This window comes from Zea mays, chromosome 9, assembly GCF_902167145.1.
Source record: "Zea mays cultivar B73 chromosome 9, Zm-B73-REFERENCE-NAM-5.0, whole genome shotgun sequence".
In the NCBI taxonomy this organism is placed as follows: domain Eukaryota; kingdom Viridiplantae; phylum Streptophyta; class Magnoliopsida; order Poales; family Poaceae; genus Zea; species Zea mays.
The window spans coordinates 143,720,134-143,746,020 of NC_050104.1; the positions used below are offsets into that span (position 1 = coordinate 143,720,134).

Below are 25,887 nucleotides of genomic sequence, written 5' to 3' on the forward strand. Positions count from 1 at the left end.
GAGCTTCCTCAGTTCGCAATAACAATGTCATCCCTCATGAGGGGCTAATACTCATTAGGTATTTCAGCCCCCGCCTGCACATGTAGTTCTCTAACAGAGGATTTGAGAGGAGGGCCACTGGGGTCAGGGACATGCCACAGTGCCACACCTACACGATTGCTCCTTAATTCTGAAATGGTGAGCACCTTAGAAGTTAGGAGAGTAGATTCACAAACTCAGTACGCGTGGATTATGCGCCGATGAACAAGATCCATTTACCCACATGCAATTCTCAACGCAAATGTCATTTCAGTGATGTTATTTAATTAAAAAATTTACAGCATAATACAATTATTACAATGATGTCAAGAATTGCTAAGAATCTACAATTGATTAGGATGGTAAATGTTGGCCCAGCTCCTGGTAATGCAGTGTAAATTTTGTCATAACAGCATTGTCAAAACAAGGAGAAATGGATCGAGGGTCCAGCAAATGCGTACACAGTTTTAACAAATAATCAAACATAAGTTTGCATTGAACACTGAGTGAAGCAAAAGAGCATTGCTGAAATACCAAAGATAGTCAACCTTCTCCACATGTACTATGATCTCTATATATCACCCCCAAATCCCTACACCAGTTATGCAAAAAAAACAATTGATCAACCACCAAGGAACATGTAGAACAACTTCGATAGGCAGAGGAAGAACAAACCTTTGTGTGGCCTTTGCACCTTAGACAGGTCCATAAGAAAAGTGATGTTAAGTCAGATGTGTACACCTGAAACACATTTATGTAACCCAAGTCTATAAAAGGACAAAAACCAAAGAACATATCTATTAGTGACTGGCAATGATGCACATGAAAGGGAGGGAATGGAAAGGTGTGGCCACACAACAAACAACAGTTAATGCACAGTGCACAAATAGGAACTATGCACCACTGCACTATTCGAGAACAAAGCAATACATATAAATTACCTGTCATATCTGTAAGGGAACTGATATGAATTGGGCCCACAAGCTCAAACAAAATTCCTCCCAATCAAAGTTGCTGGAAAATTATAAGAAACAGTACAACACCTGCACATGCACGAATAGAAAATAAGCATTGGTTTCATGCCAGGATACATAAAAGACGAGAAAGTAAAGTCGCCCCAAGAGGTCCGGTGAAAGAGTTGTTAAATATATGAAATATCTGCACATGCACAAATAGAAAATAGGCAGTGGTTTTATGTCAGGATACATATAAAAGACAAGAAACTAAAGTCACCTCAAGATGTTAGGTGAAAGAGTTGTTAAATATAAGAAGACAGAAACCCTACATGAGACCACAATTGCTTATCCTTCCAAACTGCAATTGCTTGTCCAGGAGCGCACAGAAAGCCTACATGAGGGCGCAGTTAGTGTACTAACATGAAAATACTGATGGCATGAAGGTGAGGACGGGGATTAGGGGGGTCATACCTAGTGGAGTGGAGTCTAGTTTTATTAAAAACCTTTAAGTCATATACAAGGTTCGAATGTGGTTCTGAGTAACAGATATCAATTATTATTGTAAGAAATGTTTGAACTTTGAAGGTCGTATCAAATAATCTCCACTAAGGCACTAACGTATTCACATGACCCTGTCAAGATTGGGATCAGAGCTACCTCAATATCAGCTAAACTGAAATTTTCATCCATGGTTGCTTTGAAGAAGTAAACTGTGATAAAAATCTGCAAAGGATATTTTATTTAAGAAATGGAAATGGACAAAACATATACAAATGTAAATGCCATGTGTAATCTCAACAAGTTAGCACATCCCCTTTTCAGTAAAACAATACAGACCATGGATTCTTCCTAGAGAGAGGTTAAAGAACAGAACAGTGGACTCACACTCATTTAGTATAGTATGTGAAATACTATCAGTCTAATAGAAGAAAAGTTTAAATGAACATGAACTATTTGACAAAATGTTAGTACACAATGATTAAATGAACAAAGAAAGGGAAAAGATGCAAATTCAATCTAAGTTTCAGAAATTACAATGGGACAAGGGAAATTTTAAGCAAATTCAATCTAATTGTTATTATAAAGAAAGGGAAAAAGATGCGACAACTTGTTCCATAATTGTTTGTAGCATGATCTAGAGCCATTAGGTAGCATGTTTGGGATGGTTTATTGTCAACAGCCTGGAATGCAGAATCAGTTCCATTCTGCAATTGGTTAACTTCATTTAATTAGAAGCACCGTGCGGAAGTTGAGTGGAATGCATAGTCACCAATAATATTAGCTCAAAATTGTTTTCGGTGCGAGTGCGAACCAAGGTGTGTGTGTGGGAAGCTACTTACAGTGTTGCAAGGCTTATGTTGCTGACGACATCAACCATGCCCGACAGCTGATTGTTTTGCATAACAGGCACAAGAAGGAAACTATCAGAGCCACGAGAAAGAAATACAGATATATGGGGAGCATCTGAATAATACTTAGAGGCTAGAAAGTTTTGACAGAGAGCCCATTGAGAAAGGAAGATTCTCGTGAGGTTGTTGTAAGATATGTCTCTCCAAGGATTGTAGTTATAATACGATGAAATTCATAGGGTTAAGAGCAGTTAATCATCATACTGACAATATCATCATCCTCACTTGGACAGATCAAGTGATTGTGAATGCATTTTTTTAAAAAAACATTTTCCTAAAAAAAGTTGTATCTGCAAACAAACTAATTTTATAATATAATAAATTTTAATCTCAGATAATATATTGTTAGTCAGAGTTAACTTTTTTTTGACTTAGGACAGACGTAGAAGGGCTTAAATTTGTGGCCAGATGAAGTATGTTGCATTTTTATTTGGTGGCAATGTTATATTTTGAATATTATATATGTGCTCAAAATTACACTTATTTTCTAATGAAGAAAACAGTCAATACTGAAATAGTTTGTACAGGATCAAAAATTTCAACCACACAATACTCAAGTCGAGCTTGCGTACGAAAACAGCGGTTCAGTATGCCTTACAGTTCTGCGAGTGAACTGAGGCTTCCAAACAATTCTCCAATTTCCTGAAACAACGAGTTGTGGCTAAGGTTGTTGCAGGCAGTGGTTCACTGCAGTTAGATTGTGCTAACCAAAAATATCATCACTGAACAAATCACATCTTTACCAATGGAATAGTAACTTACAGGTACTCAAGCGAGACCAAGTTGGATATGCAGTACGGAAGATTACCAGAGAAGTTGTTTTTCGCCAGGTTCCTGCGTTCGCTTCGGATTCAAATCTCAAGAATCAAATAGCATGAACAAAACCTGTACAGGTTGGGGGCGCATTACAGATAGGTAAGGTTTGATGGCAGCTGGTAAGGAATTGAATCGTGCAAGTAGTTGTTGCTCAAGTCCCTGCAAGTTTAGAGCCGGGAGGATATGAATGATGAAAAGGACAGACCGGGGAAAGCATAGTATTTAAAAATTGCAGATAGCTGCATTAAAGCTTAATGTTTATAGTTAATTTAGTAGTATTTGGAAACAAACATGCATTGTACACTACATGATTAGATCTGACCCAAACATTAAGCTAATATCACATACAACTAAACCAAAAGCTTGTAAAATTAATGCTGATGCTTTAATAGATCTGACCTAAAAAGTATAAATGAAGATGATGATCAAAATGGCAACTCTTCAAATATTATAATATCACATACTTGTCAATGTACATATACCAAGGAATTAAAAAGAGCAAAATATTTCTGCGATCAGAACTACTTTACTTTTGCAAGAACTGAAACCACATAAAACTTAAAATATTTTTGTGACCCTTATGTTTTTCTTATCGTGCCACATAAGAGCATTATCTAGATTCTTATCTCCATTTGTGGCACTCTCAACTTCAAGGGTTTCAATATCTGCCATTAAATCAAGATTTATTAAGGCACACAAGTTTGAGGTTATTCCTATTCCAGGAAAATGTTCAGAAAAAAGGAGAAAAGAATCAAGTTCACAATAACAGAGATATAGTGTATGTATATACATTAAAGTAAACCTAGAATTTTTAGAAGCATCAACATAGTGTATGTGGAACTAAAGAAAAGCACTACTGTTATAATCTATTATGCCATATCATAGCTGAATTCTAATGCATTGCAGTTGGACACATAGATGAAAAAATATGTGAGGTGTATGCAACCAGTTACAAAGCATCAATGCTTTTTCAAGGATTCATTGAAGTTATACAAAATTAGAAGGTTTGGCACCTCAGGGAGGGCGATTCTGTGAGAAGGGGAAGAACTGGTCCTGGAGCTCCTACACTACTCATGCTCAAGACCTGAGTGAAACCGGGTAAAAGTTAAAAATGTTAATCTATGATGATTTACCATTAGGCAGGAGGAAGCAAATTCTAAATTATCATCTTATGTCCAAGTGAATAGAAACAAAGAGGGTGTCTCTATCCAAATGAACAAAAATAAATGACATATCAAGAAAAACCCAGATACCTGGAACACATTTACACAAAAAGTTGGTACTAACCTACAGAATATACTTAACACTACATGATAAACAAAAATAACGATCTCTTTTATTAAAGCCATCTAGTTCCATGCAATGAAATAAAATTGGAATTGATCTTGTGTGATATCTAGCAACAGCCAAAGATAGTGTTTAAGTGGCACAGACTGCATCAGCACACTGTTAGAAACAAGTTCCTCATATGCATACAATTACATCACGGAGGGACCTCATAGTATATTACTGTTTGTGGTCCATATGGCAAAATGAGATGAACATAAAGGAAAAAGAATCATCAGACAACAAGCTTACATAGCTAGGATTGTAGCAGGGAAGCAATACCAAGCAAAACACAAGCCCAAAAGAGAAGATACAATTAGAAACAGTATTATTTCACTTAGTATCCACCAAAATAGACCCACGAGCAAGGGCACTTGAAATAGCAATCAAAAAGTTGCTATTAAGGTCATATTGCAATATTCTCAGGAAAAATGTGGAGGAATTTCATACCAAAAGAAGTTATGCATTTCTGAAACAAACTGGACACTTTTGCAACAATATAGAATCGTATGAGCTATCATAACACAAATTTGGTACTTTGCAACTACCCCATCACATCACTTAATACCTAGCTTCCTGAATCAAACTGGGATAATCGTCAATTCTACAAAAATGGTATGATAATTTATATGCAAAGCAAACAAGATCAAGTATAGACAAAACTGACCTAGTGCTGGACCAGATGACGAGCGCAAACAGATCCAGTGATTCCCATGGGTGGCCATTCTCGCCTTACTTAGAGACCATTGTCACCTAGGACACGATGTTTTGTTCCAGCATTTAATCAAGCACTCGTTAAGCATATATTGATCTGATGTGTGTTTCTTCTATGCAGCCAATCCCCACCTAGTCAGGCACGAAACCGTGGAGGCAGATTTCGTGCTCATGGCCCGTGCTGCCCTGCGGCTTACCGTGCACGCCGCCGCTCACCTGCTGTTGGATGCACACGCTCTAAGCTCGTGCGCCACGGTGGCGCCCAAGACCCTGCTATCCGATCCAACAATCGACAGCTCCATGTTGTCCCTGCGATCGTCCAGGATCAGGTCCCCATGTTTCTCTCCTTGCGCACGGAGCTGCGGCTGGCGGGGCACGGTGAAGCAAATGTGGACGCCCACAAGCAGAGCAGCGGGACGCACCAGGCCACATGGGGCTGATCTCGGAGAACTATCCCGGGATGACGGCGGAGATCCTTATAGAATGGGACGGCGAGGGAATACGGGAAGGAAGGCGGTGCGGTGGATCTCGTCGCCGGCGAGATGAGGCTAGTAGATAGATGAAGAAGACATGGTGGCATCGACAGCGACCTCACCTGGGTCAAGTGTCGTGGCGCCGACGCAGGTGCACCTCTGCGTCCGACGTGGGATGCCACCTCTCCGGTGAAGGGGGCGGCCGCTCTGTGGCCCGAGTTAGGCTAGGGGCAGTTGGGAGGGGTGGAGCGAGAGAGGAGGGAGAGGGGAGCCAGCGAGGCGGGCGGGCCATCGATAATGGTGGACGGGCCATCGATAGTAGGTGAGTGCGGTGGTGAATGGCGCGGTCGATCCGGTATTGAAGAGGGCAAGGGAGAGGGATCCGGTGGGCGCCATGGATCTGCCATGCCGGATCCGGTGGGGAAGGTGGGAAGGGCGCGGTCTCCGGCACCATACCGAGGGATCTGGGGTTGAATTCGTTGGGCGGCATGGATGGGGCGGGCGTTGGTGACGGCTGCGGGGACGGGGCTGGTGACGGCTGCGAGATTGGCGGGGGATCCGGTGTTGAATGCGTTGGGCGCCATGGATGGGGCGGGCGCTGGTGACAGCTGCGAGATTGGCGGAGGGCGGGGGCACGGTATGCTCTGTGGACGCCCTCACTGCGTTCTTAAGGTGTAGTAGAGATTATTGTGTGAGCACGGACTGATGGACCACTTTGTTAACGAGAAGAACGCGAGTGTACAAAGAATGAAAGAAATTAATTAATAGATCGATGGCCAGAAGTAGGAATACCAACGACAAGTGTAGGCGTTTTATCTTAAGCTCAAGTATTGCGACGTGTGCGCATGCTGCCGTCGGATATATTTGTCTATGCCTTGTGTGACTCGGACGGGTCCCTGCGATTGGGCGGGCGTGATATACATATACTCGACAGCGTTGGTTCGCCGCGGTGGTCGGAGTCGGGAGTCCACGCCATCTTTGGGTTGTTGGAGTGGAGCGAGAGGTTGCGTGAAGGAATCCGCTGCTGCCTGCGAGGAAGAAGACGGCGCTCACGTTGCAGTGCTGCAGCCACACGCCGGACGCGCCTCCACTTCGGAGCCGAAGTACTGGAGGGACAAGGAACGCGCTCGCACTGAGACTCTGGGTGTTTCTGAGTTCAGTTTCGTGGCAACTTCGCGCGTCGATCGCATGGAGGTGGCATTGGACGCCGCTGCGTCTCTGCAGCGTCATTCCGTTCGCAACGGCGGCATCAACGAGAATCAACCGCGGATATGCCGCACGCGCGTCGGTTTCCGTCCTTATCTGCCACTCGTGCATGGACGACGCAGAGCGCTCCAAATGAGGGGAATTATGCGGAAGTTTTTTTAACGAGTTTTTCTAAGAATTTGTTTGTAAAAAGAATCTAAGTATCGTATAAATTATGTGCGAAGAAAGATAAAGGGATCTATAAAGTTTAGGATTTAAAAAGTAACAAATTAGTAATATTGTGATAATTTGACTGATTATTTGTTCAAGTTGATATTGGACGGTTTCACCAAAACAAATCTTGTTGAAGCTGACTGAATAGGTGGACGTTTGGCAGTCCACATCAATTTTTGATAGCCAGAATCATAAGCTGAAACAAACATGGCTGCCCTTCTGACCCGCCCAACCTTTACCATTCGTCCGCAGTAGCGAAGCTAGAACGAACGAGAAGGATGTAATTAGCTTGTGGACGTATAGACATCATGTAATAAATATACATATAAAATGAAAATTTGTCTATTATAATTAATTTTATATTTTTTAGAGGCACATCTGCAATTATGCACCCCTAGACTGAATGCAGCTTCACTCGTGTTCGTCGGTCATCACCACGGAAAAGGAAGGCAGAGGCAGCTTTTGCAAGTTGAGGTTCTGAACGGCTGTTCTGAGTGCTTCCAGGTCTCTCCGTCCCCATGAAGCTGGCACCTGGCAGTACCTGGTCGCGTACACGACTAGGTTCGGTTATTTACCGAGGTTCGATTATTTACCGCCGGTGTTTGGTTTTATGAATGATGAATCCCTCTATTCAAGTTAAGGAGTAGCAAGCGGCGAAGCCAGATCTGAAAACAGAGGGAACAGGCTTAGCCTCCAAGGCTTGAAGCGATCAAACCAGCAAGAACACAATATAAAAATAGCAAGGGAACTAATCACAATGTATATATAATCTTCATTATAAAAACAGTATAATAAAATAACATCTATTTTGTCAAACAAAATAAAATTACATATCAGTTATTTTGAATTTAGCTCTACGTGTATTAGCTACATCATAGACCTTAATAATATCATCAGAACTAATCATTACCGCTAATTCCCTTTCAATATAAACAACCAGATAATCTCGTAAATATGCTTCTCCCATTTTGATTCAAAGACGTGTCTTTACAAATTTCATAGCTGAAAATGCTCTCTCTATTGACAAAACAGATGACTATTGCCATTTGCTCCTTTTTAGATTCATCTCGAGCTTCATCAACCATAATGTAAAACTTGCTAGTGCCAATTTCTTCTCTTATTAATTTTTGTACTTTTCCGTGCAACAATGCTTAGAATTTCCTTCTAGACATCAGATGAAGTGTATTTGGCATTTCTTGGAGCATTTTCTAACACAACTCCTTTCACCTCCTTGTTATATGAAGCCAAAAGCTTGACCATTTCAAGAAAATTACCTTGATTTAATGAATTCTGAGATTCATCATGGCCTCTAAATGGACAACCTTGAAATGTTAGCCACCTACACAACATGCAAGGTTGTAAGATATTAAATTATTAAGATGATGATGATGATAATAATGTATACATAAGTATAAACATCATACAAAAACAAACTGATTTTTTATCTAATGGAATTGATGGTAGTTGTAAGCCTTAGTCTTGCTTCTGCAACTAATTTCTCATTTTCTTTAACCAAATAATAAATTAGCGGCAAGATAATAGGCACTGGGGTACATTATTGGTCTAACTTGGTTAGGCCGTTGGGGGTGCCAGGCCCACCCTGGCCCGTGTGGCTTCACCACTGGGAGGAGGTGCATCATAAGTGCATTTCTTAAATTTAGCGTGATAATTTGTGGGGAATGATGTTATGATGAGTCAACTTATTTCATTCCACAAAACAAACAAAAAAAGATGAGAAATAAAAAAATGATTGACTAACTTGTTTGTCAAACCAAACACCTTATTAGTCGACTCATCGCCGCGTCTTGATCTGTTCTTGGTGCTAATGATACGCCACGTAAGGTCATCGCTCACCAAGTAGCCAGTTGCTTCAGCAATCGACATGCATGCAGTGTATATCCCTTCATACTCATCAAACTCGATCTAAGTTGGCTAGATAGTTTCGAAACGTACGTACGGATCACAGGATCTGTCCCGTCCGGTCGCAAAATGATACATGCCCTGCCTGAAGGCGATATGCATTTCGGTTTCTTCCCTCCATCATCGACGTCCCTTCTTCGTTGGATGATCCAGGCCGGAGAAAATAATTTAGTATAACACGCCCTTGAGATGCCGAAACAGCCGCTCATCACTTGCATTGAAGCGGCTCAGGGGCGCGGATCTCCGGTGGCGGAACGCGAATGCGAACGCGGAGTCAAACGTACTGTCCGGCCGCACATTTTCTGGAATAACTATGCATCGACAAGGGACGCGCGTTCTACAAAAATCAGATACCGTGAATTAATGCATGCACACCCCTGTAAATTGCGTGCATTATTGCATCCAGACGTGTCATCTGGTTGCACCAAATACACAGTTTGGAAAAGCAAACCTAGCTAATTAATTAGACGATCCAAGTATCGAACGGGACGAACCTATACATCATCTGTGCCATAATTTTCATCCACACTGGCCGACGCACACTACCGGAATCGACAGCTTTGCCGAGTGTCACACTCGACAAAGAGGGCTCGGCACATAGTACGTTGGCAAAGCCTTCTTTGCCGAGTACTTTTTGTCGGGCACTCGGCACAGACTTTGTCGAGTGCCAGGCAGTACTCGAAAAAGAAAAGCCGCTGTCACGGCGCTAGGGTGACAGAGACAGCGTCTTTGCTGAGTCTCCTAGGTGACACTCGGCAAAAGAGTTACCTTTGCCGAGTGTCTCCTAATAAACTCGGCAAAGAAGTTACCTTTGCCGAGTGTCTACCGGCCAGCACTCGGCAAAGAATCCATCAGCGGGTCCCCATGTCAGATTCTTTGTCGAGTGCTGTATAGAGCACTCGGCAAAGCGTACCTCTTTGCCGAGTGCCAGAGCCACCGCACTCGGCAAAGAACCTATACCAGTGCCCTGGTCTTGGTTCTTTGCCAAGTGCTATGGTCCTGACACTTGGCAAAGCACCTCTTTGCCGAGTGTCACACTCGGCAAAGTGACCAGTACATACCTTTTTAATTTGTTTTTCCTATTCCATCCAAACAAACAAAAGATATTTCATAGATATCACATATATACATCACAGATCATCACAGACATAAATATCCAACACAAACATTAATATACAAACATAAGTTCAGAAGTTCTCAACACAAACAGTATCAACACAAGTTCAGAAGTATGAACACATAAGTCTAAAGCTCTGACATAAGTATTCAACATAAGTTTTGTAGTCTGAACACTAAAAACATAACTCTCATTGAGGTGGGCGGTTGGACTGGTGCTGCGTTGGGCTAGACGGATCATGAGGGTTGTTGGATGCTACCCTAGATTGGCCCTACACAGAGAAGAGATTGCATTTGTTATACCAGATGCATTACCAACATCTAACTACAATTTTGATACTCACAGGAGTATGGAATAGAGCAGGGTCCATTGTAGGGAACAATGGAGGTGGCGGAGCAAAACCCTGTGCGGCGCCAAAGCTCTGCATGTATTGAAACATCTCCGCCATCCTCTGCTGATCTACCAGGTGTTCCCTCCTCTCTTCTTCTAGCTGGGTCTGTAATATTACAAGCCAACGTTAAAGTAACTCAAACAGAAGGTATATAACTCAAGGAATGACGAGTAACAGAAGCACTAACCTCGAGTTGTTGTATGCAAAGCTGTGAGCTGTCGTGCCGAGGTCGTATGGCTGGACTCGAGCCTGTGCTCCTTGCCCGCACCTGAGACAGAGTGGGAGTAGAGGACAAGTCGATTGCCCCGTCGGCAATCTAGTACCGCCCATGTCTCTTGCCTCCTCCAACCCTCATGAGCACATCGGGGTCGATCTGCTCGGTGCTCGGATCATATTCTAGGCCATGGACCTCCTACGCCATGGTAGTGTAGTCATGAAGGCGGCTGTAGATGGCGGGGTTGCTATAGGCCTCGGGCCTATCATCCGGGTTGTAGGTGATGTCGGACATCGCCTTGCCCTTATGAGCCATAGCATAGGCCGAGAAGATGGAGCAAGGCCGGCCACCATGTGACGCCGACTGTAAGAAAACCAACGAGATTGTTAGAAATAATATCTAATCCAGTGATATATACCTAAATAAAAAAGAGGGCTTACTCATGCTTCTGCATATTGGCCTGGGCTCCGGGTGGCTTGGTGGTGGGAGGGACCTTGCATCATCATACGTCGTTCTCGGCTAGCATTGTGCGCCTCGTCCCACTCAGGCGAGCACCACCTATCCACCATCTGCTCCTAGCATAGAGGATATGCGGCGCACCAATATGGAATCATCTACAAAGTAAACACGTAAAGTGCATATGACAAGATAAAATAAAATTTATGCATGGAGTACTGGTACCAAACATGCATGACTTTACCTGCAGGTACTGGTCCTTGGTCAACGACATGGTTCAGGCTTGCTGCTTGGTCACCTTCTCCCTAAGGACGGAGCCGTGGTAGCTGATGATGGCCTGGATACGGGCCTCATAGTGCATGTCCACGACGAGCTTCTTACAGCTCGTGGTGGCCACCACATCCGCCCTAGCCTCATATCTAGCCTCGCATCTGAAGAAATCCTGCATACAAAAACGATGTATCCATACATTATTTCAAGAATTTGCAATGAATGCGACATATTTTACATTATACTAAGACTTACCCATAACTCTTGCTTCACCCACTTCGCCTTGTTATTGAATTCCCGGTCGTCCCGGTCTACTACATCGGGGGCGATGGCGTAGTGGTCAAAGCTGTAGGCTAGGCCCGTCACTCCGGCGTACTCAACCAGTCCAGGGAAGTGTTCCCTGCATAGCAGGCCGAGGATGCCATTGGGGAGGCGATGATGACCCCCAGCATAATCCACAACCATCAAAGACCTATCCAAGTGATAAATAAAAAGTATTAGTTTATATTATGATTTTGAACACATAATATGAACAAGAATGAAGAACATAAAGTTACATGCCTCTCCCCATCCGGCCGAATCAGCGGTCGCCTGTCCCAAAGTATGGGACGCTGAGGGTGTAACACCCTGAATTTGGGGTATAAAAATTTCTTTGCTCATACTCACAAATTTAGGTGTTACTCCTCTCTTCACATCTTCCCCAACCTCCTCCTTCTCTTTTTCTATAGAAAAAGAGTGGTTATTTTAATTGTAAAGGTAATCATAATCTAGTAGAAAAGAGAACAATGGCTGTTGCATCATGTTAGAAAGCATTTGTTCTTTTTGTTTGATGAATGGGTTGCTTAATCTTTCATCTAATTATTTATTTACGCATAGTGTCCAACTGAAATAAATAGAAAAGAGAAGGAAAAGAGAAAGAAAAGGAAAAACAGAATTCAGCCCAACTCCCTCCCTGGCCCAACTCGGCCGGCCCAGCCGCCCCCTTTCCCCCCTCTCTTCCCCCCTCGGCCCACCGCGCCAGCTCCCCCTCGTGGGCCCGCGCGCGCCTGTGCAACCCAGCTGCGCGCCCGCTGCCGCTGCTCGGTGGGGCCCGCGTGCTAGCCCCACGCGCGCGCGACGGCCGCGCGGCCCAGCTCGCTCGCGCCTGCGCTCGCCAGCGGCCGCGGCCCAGCCAGCAGCGCGCGCCAGCCCAGCACCGCGGCAGCCCCGCGCCCCCAGCCCAAGTCCCCGCCCGCGCCAGCGCCTGGCCCAGCAGCGCGCGCGTCGCGCGCACGCAGCGCACGCAGCCGCTCGCCCGCTCGTGAAGGAGCGACGCCGCCACCGTTTCTGCTCAGCCAGGGGGGCCCGCGCGTCAGGGGCGCCCTGTTCATCTCCTTGAAACCACCACACGCACGATTTCTTCGCACGCCGCACGATTTCTTCGCCCGACGCGCAGTTTTCTTCGCCCGAGTGCCTAGTTTCTCGCCCAGCACCGCTCCTCCTCGCCTCGCCCCGCTCTCTGCGTCCCCGTCGCCGGAGTCCCGCGTCCCGTCGCCGGAGAGCCGCGCCGCCGAGGTGAGCTGCCTCCTTCCTCTCTCTCCCTCTTCTCTCGACGTGCTGCTCACCCGTCGCGGTTGAGGCTCGGCTGAGCCGATTCAGCCGCCCTCGCCTCTTCTTCGCTGGATGTGCTGCTAGCTCACCATGGCCGGAGCTCGGCTGAGCCGGCCCGGACGTCCCGTTCCTCTCCGTCCCGTCGTTCCGTTGGTCGAGCACCCAGCCCAGCCGTCGTCTCGCCGGTCGGCCCCTGCGCAACGCTTAGCCCGCGCGTCCAGCAGCCCCGCGCGCTCTCGTCCGGCGAGCAGAGGCCGCCGTCGCTTAGCATCGACGTAGCAGCAGCATCCCCTCGCCATCGAAGCCTAGTCCCTGCGCGTCGCAGCCACGTTGCTGCGTGCTCAGCAAGCCCAGCCGCGTTGAAGTTTAGCACCGTAGCAGCCGTTCGTCGTCGAACCTTGCCCCTGCGCGTCGCAACCGCGTTGCTGCGCGCTCGCCGCTGTCCAACTCGCCCCGGCCGTTCGTCTACCCTCGTCGTGCCTTGCTTTAGTTACCTAGCGCGTCGTGTACTCGTCAGTCTCACGCGCGCAATTTCACACGTGATCACGGGTATCGCGCGCGTCGTCGTCGCTGTTTGCAGAGTCCTCGCGTTGTTTCGCGCGTGTCGCGCGCGCAATCTGCGTGCATTAATTAATCACCACGCTATAATCGTCTGTTCGCATTAGTCAATTAATCATCGTATTAATCATCGATTAATTGATAACTTATTTTATCTAAAATATCCCACCCAATTAATTTATGTCAACTAAGTTGAACTTAGAAAAGTATAGTTTTCGCGTTTAAGCGCAATATAAGTTGTCCGTTCGTCACGTCATTATTTAGCCGCGGATTGTTAACTATTCGATGTGTCGTGCGTCGCGCAACTAGAGCGCACACTCGAGTTCGTTTGTGCGCAGTGCGTCGACGGGACTTCGTCTACCCCTAGACGACTCTCGTCTACCCCCCCCCCCCCCCCCGTCTACCCCCGTCTACCCCTCGTCTAGCCTCCGTGTGCATTCGTGCTGTTCGCCATCGCCCGCGCATCGCACATTAAATCGTCGCGTGCTGTTCGCGCGCGTTGCGCGTGCTGTTCGCACGTGTCGTCGTGCGTTCTTCGCACATTAATAATTCACCTCACCTAGAATAGCTCCCGCTAATTAAATATATACTTAAGCAACGGTTATTCGAACAACACACTAATCAGGACTAAGTAGTAATTTTACTCGGCATGTGATTATTGTCCGTTAATATGACTACGTCGAATTAAATATTATAATTCACATTCACTTAGTGTAAACGTGATATCCCTCGACCGTAGCGTCAGTCGTTTCAGTTCTGTTCTCGCGTAGTCGTAGATGCGAATTCTATGTCGAGTGCTTATTTATTTGATCTATATTATTGAATGGTGTATTGTTTTCTTCCGTTTCAAGAATGTTAGTTGTATGTTTGCACTCGCGTAGATATCGGGCCGTTCGTGGAGTCTGAGGGAATTGCAGGAGAAGACCCTGAGCAGCAGCAGCTTGGTGAAAGCAAGTGTCCTCAGTCCCATAATGTCCCATTTACTTTATAATACACTGTCCCGCATACTATGAACAACCTAAGGATTTACTAGCTTTCTATTTACCTTATCCTTGTTTACCTTTCGGATTACTATGGTTAGATTCATGCTAGCGCTTTAATTTAATCAATGAACATGATGAGATGCAATGATGATACGATGTTTTTATTTTGGATACGATGGTAATATACTTATGGCATTTTAGGGGACTCGGGCTGTTTCCCGAGTACCTCTCCGTAAGGACCTGTTCGTTGAGAGACCACCCGGGATAATAGTGCAACCATGAGGGAGAAATGGGACACCCTTAGCTAATTAATTAGAGGAACTAGAGGTGTAGTCGCTTCGCCGTCGTGCCGTCAATGGGGTCCAGGCACAGTGCTTGCTCTGCCGAGGCTGAGTGCCGAGGTTCTTTCGTTTTGCTTTTGTTAGTCACTCTCCTGCTGGGAGAGGTACTGTGTTTATCAAACTGGAGAAACCTAACGGGCGGCTATGATCTCTAGGGAATCTTTGTAAAAGCTACGTAGTGATACCCTGCCGGACCACCTAGGTAGTGATCAATGGGGATTAGCTCTCCCCGGGCAGAAAGGGAATCACGGCTCATGGGTAAAGTGTGCGACCTCTGCAGAGGGTAGTGAAACTGATATATCAGTCATGCTCACGGTTAAGAGCAGCCTTGGGATCCTCTTTGATTAGAGATACAGATGGTTCGAGATACAATGGTTCTATTAATGTTTTTGGTTCGATGATGATCATGATGTTTCCTCGATGAGGAAATGACTCATGGGATGGTTATATGATAAAACTTGGCTTCCACTAATAATAAATGTCTGACCAACTAAAAGCAATCTGCTTTGACCTTAACCCCACATAAAGCTAGTCCACTTCAGCCAAACGGGGCATTTGCTGAGTACGTTGCTGTGTACTCATCCTTGCTTTACCACAAAACACCAGGTTGTCCACATTGCAACCACTGCTCGGGAGAAGACGAAGTCGTGGAAGGGGACTTCCAGGAGTTCCAAGACTACGACAAGTTTTAGGTGTGGGTTGGCAGCAACCCCCAGTCAGCTGCCTGTGAAGGCCTTATCTTTACTGTGTTTCGCTTAGCACTTTGATTTATCAGTTAAGTTGATGACTATGTGGATGTCTATGACTCTGTGATGTAATAAGATAATACTCTTTTATGTTATTATTCGAGCACTGTGCGATGATGTTCATTTATGTAATCGCTGTGTATGTGAGATCCTGGCACGTACATAGTTCGCATTCGGTTTGCCTTCAAAACCGGGTGTGACATAAGTGATATCAAAGCCGTGTTGACTGTAGGACCGCTGACCTAGAGTAGCACTGGTCGTACTAAGGACTATTAACCTTCATTCTCACCTTGACCTCTGGTGTCACTTCAAAGGTCGGTCACCTCGACCAACCCTATGTTTTACTACATATATATATACTATATTATACCTTGTTAAAATTTTATTTTGTTCTGTCTATGGTTTACTCACTTGTGATATTAGTTCTGTTCTTACTCTTATGCTTACGGTGTCTTTTGTAGATGGCTCGTCTTAGACACACTGCTCGTAAGTCAGTGATTCCTTTCCTGCCGTCTCGCCTTGCGGAGCGTCCTCTGCACCGCACCGTGTCCGGTCAGTCGAGTCACCTAGAGCGGCTGCACCACCGCCTGCGTGAGGAGCCGGAGCGCCAACGTCAGCAGGGGGAGTAGCAGGGCTCTTCCTCCCCACCTAAGCAGGAGGTGGAGTCCGTGAGGCGTCGCTCCCCTGTTCCTCAGCTGGAGGCGCCCCCTGCACCACCGCAGGACACCCCGGCTGTTGGAGGAGCTACTGGAGGAGGTCTGGGAGGAGACCCCGACGACGACGACTCAGACCACAGCACGGAGTCCTCTGAGCCGCAGGAGGCGGAAGGATGGGTTGCCCGACCCATCACCCGTGACACCGCTCGCGGGTGTCACTTCCACGACGCACTCGACACCTTGCTGCGCCGGGCTTTCGACCGGCACACCTGGTCGATCGAGTACCGTTGTGTAGTCTACCAGCACAGTCGCGGGAGATACCCGGACCGCTGGGAGGCTACCTGCCTAGTTCGCCGTCCGGAGGATGATCTCCGGGGTGCGGAGGCCATTTCGGAGCATTACTCCATCTCCGAGAGGGACACTGCAGAGGCGGCTATGCAGGATGCAGCACGGCATGCACTCTACCAGTACTGTTCCTTATTCGGTGGGATGACCGACGGTCTTAACCTTAGGTACTACCCCCACCGTCCTACTGGCAGCACAGAGAGTGTGGTTGTCTCACCTGTTGGTGAGGATAACCCTAGGTTGAGCAGCACAGTCAACCTAGTCGCAGTGCTTAATACCAAGCTGGATCACTCTCTGGACGAGCTGAGTAGGGCTCGAACGGAGATTGCTGAGTTGCGTGCTGAGCTGGCAGAGCGCCACCACCAGGAGGGTGGTTCTCCTGCTCCTGTTGGGACCCAGCACCCTTACCGCTCGCCGCCACGTGGTCACCACACCTATGGTTCCCTTGCCTGTAAGACCAGGATAGATCTGAATCCTTAGATCGTTAGCGTCGGAGTTTGTAATAATTCTTAAGTCATATGTCTCAGTCTTAGATAGTAAGTTTAGTTTGCTTATCAGTTGCTTCCATTTAGTTTAGTTTGCTTATCAGTTGCTTACATGCTTGTTATGATGAACTTGTGCTGGATTTGAATCTTTGTAATGACTGTTGCCAACATGTGGGTTTCCCCTGCAGTTTGGCTTAGCTAGTGTTGTTAATGAAGTCAGTTGTTTAGTTGGGAAACCATTTACTTCTACTTTCCTTTTTATCTGAGAAGCTGTATTGGATCATAATGAGGGTCAGTGAAGTTCTTTGTTCACTCAGTGTCATGAAGAATTCTGTATTCTCTTTTCTTATGCTGAAGGATTGTAAGATCAATGCTGATGTGTGAATGTCTTCCACAGATGTCTGACAACAGGCGCCGATGTAACAGGCGTGCTCAGCAAGAGCAGCGTGCCCAGCGGGAGGAACATCAGAGGCAGCCTCCCCCGCCACCCCCGATGACAGTGGAGCAGATGTTCTTGATGCAAACTCAGGCAGTGCAGGCTATTGGGCAGACTCTGGCAGTCATGCAGCAGGCTCAACAGCAACCCCAACCCCAGTTGCAAGTGCAGATGCCTCAGATGCCACGGGACAAACGTGGCGAGTTCATGAGAGGGCACCCTCCTACCTTCGCCCATTCTGCTGACCCCATGGATGCAGAAGACTGGCTGCGTGCAGTGGAGAGGGAACTGCGCACCGCCCAATGTGACGACAAGGAGAAGGTTCTGTATGGTCCCCGCCAGCTAAGGGGAGCAGCCCAGTCTTGGTGGGAGTCCTACCTCGCCACCCATGCTGACCCCGAAGCCATCACTTGGGAGGAATTCAGTGAGAGTTTCCGTAGATACCATGTTCCAGAGGGACTGATGATCGTGAAGAGGGAGGAGTTTCTGGCTCTGAAGCAGGGACCCCTGTCTGTTAGTGAATACAGGGACAAGTTTCTGCAGCTATCTCGTTATGCACCTGAAGACGTCAACACTGATGTTAAAAGGCAATACAGGTTCATGAGGGGTTTGGTGGATCCCCTGCATTACCAGTTGATGAACCACACCTTCCCCACCTTCCAGCACCTGATCGATAGGGCAATCATGACCGAGAGGAAGCGCAAGGAAATGGAAGATCGGAAGCGCAAGATGAGTGGACCACAGTCCGGGAGCAACAGCCGCCCCCGCTTCTCAGACAGTTCATCTCAGCAAGGCAAGCATGGTCACCCACAGGGACATCAGCATCAGAGTCAGCGTCCGCATCAGCAGCAGTTTTAGAGGCAGTACCCACAGCAGCAGCAGTATCGTCAGAACAGCCAGCAGGGAGGTAATCAGTATCAGAAGCAGAACAACCAGACACCTCGCCTTTCTGCCCCAGCAGCAAATCAGAACAACCAAGCAGCCCCAACACAAGGAGGAGGCAGAGGATGCTTTCACTGTGGAGAACAAGGCCACTGGGCGATGTAGTGCCCAAAGAAGATGGCGCAGCAGCAGACCAACCCCAATGCTCCAACAAGGCAAGGTGTACCGCAGCAGGCAGCAGGCAATCGTGGTCAAGCGTACAACCGTGGAAAGGTGAACCACTTGGAGGCCGAAGCGATCCAGGATGCACCAGATGTGACAGTAGGTATGTTCTCAGTCGAATCCCATTCCGCAAAAGTGCTATTTGGTACTGGTGCAACTCATTCATTTGTCACTGCAACATGGGTAGAAATGCATAACATCTCAGTAGAGGCAATGATGCCGCCCATGAGGATTAATTCGGTCGGTGGTAAAGTGCAAGCAGATAGATTATGCTCAAATATAAGGGTGGAAATAAGGGGGATAGGGTTCCCCAGCGATCTAATAGTAATAGACACCCCTGGGGTAGATGTCATCCTAGGGATGAATTGGTTAATGAAGTATGAAGCGAATGTTAGCTGTGACAAGAGGACCGTAACATTGAAGTCCCCGTCCGGAGAAGAGGTAGTGGCTGAGCTAAGGATGCCTAAAACAGCGAAGGGAGATTGTCACCAAATTTTGGTTGATAGTAAGGAGGCCAACCCGCTTGAGGCTATCAGGGTTGTGTCGGACTTTCTAGATGTGTTTCCTGAGGAGCTAACGGGCATGCCACCCGAGAGAAAAGTCGAATTTGCCATAGAGCTTATCCCTGGTACCGCCCCCATTTCTAAAAGAGCCTATCGAGTGTCTGGACCAGAGTTGGTGGAACTCAAGAAGCAGATAGATGAGCTGTTAGAAAAGGGTTACATCAGACCAAGTACCTCGCCTTGGGCCGCTCCAGTATTGTTTTTAGAGAAGAAAGATGGTACCAAACGGATGTGCATAGATTACAGAGCCCTGAATGAAGTCACCATTAAGAACAAGTACCCCCTGCCAAGAATAGAAGATCTGTTTGACCAACTCAGAGGTGCCAGCGTATTCTCGAAGATAGATCTGAGATCAGGGTACCATCAACTCAGAATCCAACCCTCGGACATACCGAAGACAACATTCATCACCAAGTATGGGTTATATGAGTATACAGTTATGTCCTTTGGTTTGACAAATGCGCCAGCCTTTTTTATGTACCTGATGAACAGTGTGTTCATGGACTACCTAGACAAGTTTGTGGTAGTGTTCATCGATGATATTCTCATATATTCTCAAAGTGAGGAAGAACATGTGGAGCATTTGAAGATGGTATTGCAAAGGCTATGAGAGCATCAGTTGTATGCCAAGCTGAGCAAATGCGAGTTCTGGATTCATGAAGTCTTGTTTCTGGGTCACATCATAAACCAAGATGGGTTAGCTGTGGATCCAAGGAAAGTAGCAGATATCCTGAACTGGAAAGCACCGAAGGATGTTCGTGGAATCAAGAGCTTCATTGGAATGGCCGGATACTATAGGCGTTTCATCGAAGGCTTTTCAAAGATTGCTAGGCCAATGACAGCGTTGCTAGCGAAGAAAGTTGAGTTTAAGTGGACCCAAAAGTGCCAAGAGGCATTTGAAGAACTGAAGAATAGATTGACTACAACACCTGTGTTAGTTCTGCCTGACGTTCACAAGCCATTCTCGGTGTATTGCGATGCTTCCTACACCGGATTGGGATGTGTGCTAATGCAAGAAGGAAGAGTTGTAGCATACTCATCTCGACAGCTGAAGATCCATGAGAAAAATTATCCCACACACGACCTGGAGTTGGCAGCAGTGGTTCATGCTTTAAAGACATGGAGACATTACCTGTATGGGCAGAAGTGCGGCATCTACACAGATCATAAAAGTCTGAAATACATATTCACCCAGTCAGAGTTAAACATGAGGCAGCGAAGATGGTTGGAATTGATCAAAGACTACGAGTTGGAGATACATTACCATCCAGGCAAGGCCAATGTTGTTGCAGATGCTCTGAGCAGGAAGAGTCAAGTCAATATGATGGCCACGTACCCAATGTCATATGAGTTAGCCAAGGAGTTCGACAGACTGAGTCTTGGTTTTCTGAACAGTACACTAGGAGTAACAGTGGAATTAGAGCCCACCCTAGAGCGGGAGATCAAAGAAGGGCAGAAGGATGATGAAAACATCAACAAGATCCGGCAGCTAATCATAGAAGGAAGAGGCAAAGACTTTCGAAAGGATGATCAGGGAGTAATATGGTTCAAGGACCGATTGTGTGTTCCCGACATCAAACCTATTCGGGAGCTGATCCTCAAGGAAGCTCATGAGACAGCCTACTCCATACACCCTGGAAGTGAGAAGATGTATCAGGATTTAAAAAGGAGGTTTTGGTGGTATGGCATGAAAAGAGAAATCGCAGAATATGTCGCTATCTGTGATAGCTGTCAAAGAACCAAAGCAGAGCATCAAAGGCCCGCCGGACTGTTGCAGCCATTACAGATTCCTCAGTGGAAGTGGGACGAGATCGGGATGGATTTTATAGTTGGCCTACCTCGTACCCGGGCCGGCTATGATTCCATTTGGGTGGTTGTGGACCGCTTAACAAAGGTGGCCCATTTCATACCCGTGAAGACAACGTACACCAGAGCAACATTAGCTGAATTATACATGTTCCGGATAGTCTGCCTACATGGTGTGCCAAAGAAGATAGTGTCAGATCGAGGAACATAGTTCACCTCTCATTTTTGGCAGCAGCTACAAGAAGCTTTGGGCACACATTTGAACTTCAGCTCGGCTTATCACCCGCAGACAGACGGTCAGACTGAAAGAACCAATCAGATCCTAGAAGATATGTTGAGAGCCTGTGCGTTGCAAGACAAGTCAGGATGGGACAAAAGGTTACCTTATGCAGAATTCTCCTACAACAATAGTTACCAGGCCAGCTTGAAGATGTCACTGTTTTAGGCGCTCTATGGGCGAAGTTGTAGGACTCCGCTGCATTGGGACCAGCCTGGAGAGAGACAGGTGTTTGGCCCCGACATTTTACTTGAAGCCGAAGAGAATATCAAAATGGTTCGGGAGAATCTGAGGATAGCACAATCAAGGCAGCGAAGCTATGCTAACAGAAGGAGAAGAGAACTGAGTTTTGAAGTGGGAGATTACGTCTATTTGAAGGTGTCGCCTATCAAAGGAGTCAGAAGATTCGGAGTCAAGGGCAAGTTAGCACCCCGGTACGTTGGACCATATCAGATTCAAGCAAAGCGTGGAGAAGTGGCCTACCAGCTCAACCTACCAGAAAGTTTGTCGGCAGTGCACAATGTGTTCCACGTGTCGCAACTGAAGAAGTGTCTGCGAGTACCAGAAGAACAGTTGCCAGTGGAGGACTTCGAAGTCCAAGAGGATCTGACCTACATAGAGAAGCCAACACAGATTCTAGAGTTTGCAGACAGAGTCACCCGAAGGAACACCATCAGAATGTGCAAAGTCAGATGGGGCCACCACTCTGAGGAAGAAGCAACCTAGGAACGAGAAGATGATCTGAAAGCCAAATACCCTGAACTCTTTGCTGGCTAACCTTGAATCTCGGGGCGAGATTCTTTTAAGGGGGATAGGTTTGTAACACCCTGAATTTGGGGTATAAAAATTTCTTTGCTCATACTCACAAATTCAGGTGTTACTCCTCTCTTCACATCTTCCCCAACCTCCTCCTTCTCTTTTTCTATAGAAGAAGAGTGGTTATTTTAATTGTAAAGGTAATCATAATCTAGTAGAAAAGAGAACAATGGCTGTTGCATCATGTTAGAAAGCATTTGTTCTTTTTGTTTGATGAATGGGTTGCTTAATCTTTCATCTAATTATTTATTTACGCGTAGTGTCCAACTGAAATAAATAGAAAAGAGAAGGAAAAGAGAAAGAAAAGGAAAACAGAATTCAGCCCAACTCGGCCGGCCCAGCCGCCCCCTTTCCCCCCTCTCTTCCCCCCCCCCTCGGCCCATCGCGCCAGCTCCCCCCTCGTGGGCTCGCGCGCGCCTGTGCAGCCCAGCTGCGCGCCCGCTGCCGCTGCTCGGTGGGGCCCGCGTGCCAGCCCCACGCGCGCGCGACGGCCGCGCGGCCCAGCTCGCTCGTGCCTGCGCTCGCCAGCAGCCGCGGCCCAGCCAGCAGCGCGCGCTAGCCCAGCACCGCGGCAGCCCCGCGCCCCCAGCCCAAGTCCCCGCCCGCGCCAGCGCCTGGCCCAGCAGCGCGCGCGTCGCGCGCACGCAGCGCACGCAGCCGCTCGCCCGCGCGTGAAGGAGCGCCGCCGCCACCGTTTCTGCTCAGCCAGGGGGGCCCACGCGTCAGGGGCGCCCTGCTCATCTCCTTGAAACCGCCAGACGCACGATTTCTTCGCACGCCGCACGATTTCTTCGCCCGACGCGCAGTTTTCTTCGCCCGAGTGCCTAGTTTCTCGCCCAGCACCGCTCCTCCTCGCCTCGCCCCGCTCTCTGCGTCCCCGTCGTCGGAGTCCTGCGTCCCGTCGCCGGAGAGCCGCGCCGCCGAGGTGAGCTGCCTCCTTCCTCTCTCCCCCACTCTTCTCTCGACGTGCTGCTCACCCGTCGCGGTTGAGGCTCGGCTGAGCCGATTCAGCCGCCCTCGCCTCTTCTTCGCTGGATGTGCTGCTAGCTCACCATGGCCGGAGCTCGGCTGAGCCGGCCCGGACGTCCCGTTCCTCTCCGTCCCGTCGTTCCGTCGGTCGAGCACCCAGCCCAGCCGTCGTCTCGCCGGTCGGCCCCTGCGCAACGCTTAGCCCGCGCGTCCAGCAGCCCCGCGCGCTCTCGTCCGGCGAGTAGAGGCCACCGTCGCTTAGCGTCGACGTAGCAGCAGCATCCCCTCGCCGTCGAAGCCTAGTTCCTGCGCGTCGCAGCCGCGTTGCTGCGCGCTCAGCACGCCCAGCCGCGTTGACGTTTAGCACCGTAGCAGTCGTTCGTCGTCGAACCTTGCCCCTGCGCGTCGCAACCGCGTTGCTGCGCGCTCGCCGCTGTCCAGCTCGCCCCGGCCGTTCGTCTACCCTCGCCGTGCCTTGCTTTAGTTACCTAGCGCGTCGCGTACTCGTCAGTCTCACGCGCGCAATTTCGCACGTGATCACGGGTATCACGCGCGTCGTCGTCGCTGTTTGCAGAGTCCTCGCGCTGTTTCGCGTGTGTCGCGCGCGCAATCTGCGCGCATTAATTAATCACCATGCTATAATCGTCCGTTCGCGTTAGTCAATTAATCATCGTACTAATCATCGATTAATTGATAACTTATTTTATCTAAAATATCCCACTCAATTAATTTATGTCAACTAAGTTGAACTTAGAAAAGTATAGTTTTCGCGTTTAAGCGCAATATAAGTTGTCCATTCGTCACGTCATTATTTAGCCGCGGATTGTTAACTATTCGATGTGTCGTGCGTCGCGCAACTAGAGCGCGCGCTCGAGTTCGTTTGTGCGCAGTGCGTCGACGGGACTTCGTCTACCCCCCCCCCCCGTCTACCCCCGTCTACCACTCGTCTAGCCTCCGTGTGCGTTCGTGTCGTTCGCCATCGCCCGCGCATCGCACATTAAATCGTCGCGTGCTGTTCGCGCGCGTTGCGCGTGCTGTTCGCACGTGTCGTCGTGCGTTCTTCGCACGTTAATAATTCACCTCACCTAGAATAGCTCCCGCTAATTAAATATATACTTAAGCAACGGTTATTCGAACAACACACTAATCGGGACTAAGTAGTAATTTTACTCGGCATGTGATTATTGTCCGTTAATATGACTACGTCGAATTAAATATTATAATTCACATTCGCTTAGTGTAAACGTGATATCCCTCGACCGTAGCGTCAGTCGTTTCAGTTCCGTTCTCGCGTAGTCGTAGATGCGAATTCTATGTCGAGTGCTTATTTATTTGATCTATATTATTGAATGGTGTATTGTTTTCTTCCGTTTCAAGAATGTTAGTTGTATGTTTGCACTCGCGTAGATATCGGGCCGTTCGTGGAGTCTGAGGGAATTGCAGGAGAAGACCCTGAGCAGCAGCAGCTTGGTGAAGGCAAGTGTCCTCAGTCCCATAATGTCCCATTTACTTTATAATACACTGTCCCGCATACTATGAACAACCTAAGGATTTACTAGCTTTCTATTTACCTTATCCTTGTTTACCTTTCGGATTACTATGGTTAGATTCATGCTAGCGCTTTAATTTAATCAATGAACATGATGAGATGCAATGATGATACGATGTTTTTATTTTGGATACGATGGTAATATACTTGTGGCATTTTAGGGGACTCGGGCTGTTCCCGAGTACCTCTCCGTAAGGACCTGTTCGTTGAGAGACCACCCGGGATAATAGTACAACCATGAGGGCGAAATGGGACGCCCTTAGCTAATTAATTAGAGGAACTAGAGGTGTAGTCGCTTCGTCGTCGTGCCGTCAATGGGGTCCAGGCACAGTGCTTGCTCTGCCGAGGCTGAGTGCCGAGGTTCTTTCGTTTTGCTTTTGTTAGTCACTCTCCTGCGGGGAGAGGTACTGTGTTTATCAAACTGGAGAAACCTAACGGGCGGCTATGATCTCTAGGGAATCTTTGTAAAAGCTACGTAGTGATACCCTGCCGGACCACCTAGGTAGTGATCAATGGGGATTAGCTCTCCCCGGGCAGAAAGGGAATCACGGCTCATGGGTAAAGTGTGTGACCTCTGCAGAGGGTAGTGAAACTGATATATCAGCCGTGCTCACGGTTAAGAGCAGCCTTGGGATCCTCTTTGATTAGAGATACAGATGGTTCGAGGTACAATGGTTCTATTAATGTTTTTGGTTCGATGATGATCATGATGTTTCCTCGATGAGGAAATGACTCATGGGATGGTTATATGATAAAACTTGGCTTCCACTAATAATAAATGCCTGACCAACTAAAAGCAATCTGCTTTGACCTTAACCCCACATAAAGCTAGTCCACTTCAGCCAAACGGGGCATTTGCTGAGTACGTTGCTGTGTACTCATCCTTGCTTTACCACAAAACACCAGGTTGTCCACATTACAACCACTGCTCGGGAGAAGACGAAGTCATGGAAGGGGACTTCCAGGAGTTCCAAGACTACGACGAGTTTTAGGTGTGGGTTGGCGGCAACCCCCAGTCAGCTGCCTGTGAAGGCCTTATCTTTACTGCGTTTCGCTTAGCACTTTGATTTATCAGTTAAGTTGATGACTATGTGGATGTCTATGACTTTGTGATGTAATAAGATAATACTCTTTTATGTTATTATTCGAGCACTGTGCGATGAT

At 47.4% G+C, this 25,887-nt stretch overlaps 1 long non-coding RNA gene across 6 annotated transcripts; it reads right to left on the reverse strand.

The window, feature by feature from the left end:
• Positions 1-397: 397 nt before the first annotated feature.
• LOC103639269 (uncharacterized) lies at positions 398-6,377 on the reverse strand. 6 transcript variants are annotated; one of them, XR_002265311.2, is made up of 8 exons: positions 5,193-6,375; positions 3,293-4,283; positions 2,315-3,217; positions 1,632-1,697; positions 1,446-1,509; positions 960-1,365; positions 694-759; positions 398-610 (listed from the first exon to the last, which is right to left on the reverse strand). It is a non-coding gene; the product is annotated as an uncharacterized lncRNA (long non-coding RNA). The 6 variants fall into 6 exon arrangements; XR_002265310.2 differs by having other exon boundaries at positions 1,632-3,217; positions 5,193-6,377; XR_002265309.2 differs by having other exon boundaries at positions 960-3,025; positions 3,146-3,217; positions 5,193-6,377.
• Positions 6,378-25,887: the final 19,510 nt, after the last annotated feature.